Source organism: Pteropus alecto, unplaced genomic scaffold (assembly GCF_000325575.1).
Source record: "Pteropus alecto unplaced genomic scaffold, ASM32557v1 scaffold1701, whole genome shotgun sequence".
NCBI classification, from domain to species: Eukaryota; Metazoa; Chordata; class Mammalia; order Chiroptera; family Pteropodidae; genus Pteropus; species Pteropus alecto.
In genome coordinates, this window is record NW_006430561.1 from 156,766 (window position 1) to 159,596 (window position 2,831).

The 2,831-nt window shown below is 45.7% G+C and overlaps 1 pseudogene across 1 annotated transcript; it reads right to left on the reverse strand.

Moving 5' to 3' along the window:
- Positions 1-1,312: 1,312 nt before the first annotated feature.
- LOC102898890 lies at positions 1,313-1,797 on the reverse strand (annotated as a pseudogene). Its single transcript, XR_001517283.1, has one exon. The product of XR_001517283.1 is annotated as a 40S ribosomal protein S18 pseudogene (transcript).
- Between the last annotated feature and the right edge of the window lie 1,034 nt (positions 1,798-2,831).

Consider the following 2,831-nt stretch of genomic DNA (forward strand, 5'->3'; position numbering starts at 1 on the left):
CTGTCCAATGTGATCACCTTCCATTTGTTTATATTTCCTTTCAGGTTGCTCATGAGTGTACGCAGGCACTTCTTAGCTCTGCTACTTACAAGCTGGGTGCTAGGGAAGTTGTAGAACCACTCTGAATGTTTTCCATTTTGAAAAAGCATAATAAGAGATATGTGCCTTATGGAGCAGCTGTGAAGGTTTGTTTCATGACCTACTGTATGTAAACTTCTGACCATGATTCCTAGCATGTGTGGGCGCTTGACACGTATTATTTTCCTTCCTGCCTCCCTTCACCCTCAGAAACTCCTGCTATCCCCCAAAGAACAGCGGGCTCCTGGGGAACTCACTGCTCCCCCACCCACAAGGATATGGCCCTGGTAACTATGCAGCAGACCCAGCGTGTTCTCAAGCACCAGCCACGTAAGCGGCAGCTCCAGGCACTAAGTAGGGTCAGCACATCTGTTGCCTAGGAATTGTCTGACTCCCACCCATCGTCTGTATTCCCAGAGCCAGCCCATTCTGGTCCCTGCCTCCATTTTTATAGGCAGCAGTCTTGGTTGTCTTTCTGGAGCGCAAGCCTCCTGCTCTTTGTAGCTATTGTGACATGGGTCAGGCCATTCTCTCCTACTGTTTAATCAAGGCTCTTCTTTTCCATAATGGTGTCTGTGGTAAATCCAGCCTGCTCTGCTTTTTCACTTGAATAATTGTCCCAAAAACAGATTCTTCACCTTGCTACTATTTGGTACATTATTGCTTGCTGTCTTTTTAATTATTAGAAAAATGTTATAGCAACACTAAGATATTTCTTCTTGTAGGAGAAAAAGACACTGTTCATAACTGTTAATCAACGAGACTCATTTCAAGTTTGTGTATTTCCTTCTAGTCTTTTTCCATTTGTATATCTATTTTTGTCATCATATCTTCTTTTTTCACTTATGCATGTAATTATGAGGTTCTAAATGTTTTAAATCCCCCGGGAGATAGTGGGGGTGTTTTTAGGATCAAATGGTAATTGCCTTTGAACTTGAATGTGTTCAAAAGCAAGTACAAAAGCATTAGAGACATAAAAGAGCATAATGTATTCAGGGAACAGTGAAAAGGACAGTCTTTCTGAGGCATGGGTTCTACGTGGGCAGGAATAGGAGAAGATGATGCCAAACAGGTAATTTGGGCCAAACAGGTTGAGAAAGGTCAGGAACATCACTTGAAGGAATGTGATTTCATCTTAGAAGGAGTGCTTGCAGAGGATTTTATTTTTATTTTATTTTTTAATTATTTATTTTTTAGTGTATAAGCTATCTGTTATCAGACAAAGCCTACAGATTTATTTCTTCTTGGGTACACCCACAGTGCGGCCTCGGTGGCTAGTGGTCATGGTGTGCTGGCCTCGAACACAAAGTCTCCAGAAATGGCACAACCCTCTGTGGGCCCAAATTTTCTTCGCTCCAAGTCTTCATGGAGCTTGTTGTCCAGACCATTGGCCAGGACCTGACTGTATTTCCCATCCTTCATGTCCTTCTGTCTAAGAACAAGTCTGGGATCTTGTACTGGCATGGATTTTGCATAATGGTGATTCCACGTTCCACCTCATCCTCAGTGAGCTCTCCTGCCCTCTTGGTGAGGTTGATGTCTGCTTTCCTCAACACCACGTGAGCATATCTTCGCCCCATATCCTTAATTGCAGTGATGGCAAAGGCTATTTTCCACTGCCCGTTGATATTGGTGTTGAGTACTCGCAAAATGTGCTGGAACTTCTCAGGGATCAGTAGAGACATGGCGGTAGCTCCAGCAGCGGTGTGTAGGCTTCTAGTGGAAAAAAAAGAGAGAATTTTAAAAAGAAGCCTGTCATGCCTAGGTTTGCATTTCAGAACAGCCATCTCGGCGTAGACAATGGAACGATAGAGCAAGACATTGGAGATGGCAGGAAGACCAGTTATGAGACAAGTTGCAGTAATCCAGCAGAAGGCCATGGCAGTGGGGATGCATCCCTGCAAAGCGATGGGAGTTCAAGGGTTTTGAAGCCCTGCCGTAGGGCCTCCTGGTGCCATGGGCCAAAGGTCTGAAGGATTCCATCTAAGTCTCATGCTCTCTTAAAGAGCACACATCTCCCATAAAGCCCCTCTCATTCATCCAGCATCCACCCCCAGCTGGCTGTACGCTTCCTACAGTAAAGCTAATCATTTGACTTTGTACTCAGGGCTTTCATTCTCAAATTGTTTTGAACATTCGTGGGGTAAATATGTACGGAGCAGGCAGAGAGCTGGGCTGGAGGGCATTGGATCTGGGAGTGTTCAACATATACCGAGAGGCAAATCAAGCCAGTTCCTTGCTGCTGAGAGAATGTCCCACTGCCACCATGCCCAGCATGTGGAGGCTCATTGGAATCTGCTTTAACTTTTCTTCCTAATGAAACGACTTTCTCCTCAAGAGCAGAGATGTGTCTACTCCTTTTTGTAGCTCCCACGGAGTGAAGCATTCAGCTAGACACGTACTAGATGCTCTGCAGGCATCAGACTTGGAGCAGAGGAGACTTCGAACACTGTTGGATCTCTTCCCATCCATCTTCTCTTCCTGCAATGCTGCCAACTCCAGCCTTCCCTGAGGAGGCTCAGGGTAAGTAGGAATGGTTTAGGTCTTTTGGGAGTCTGTGATATTCACAGATGTGCCCTCAGACTTCTCCTAGGAGGATGATGAGTAGGTGAACCCCACTCAGAGGGGTTAAGGACAAGATGCCATTAAGGACAAGATGCCAGTGAAGTGCCAGACCCTGGCCTCCCAGGATAAGAACAGCATTCCTTCCCATAGACCCTCTGAACTCGGACCGGAGAGCCAGCGGTCAGATT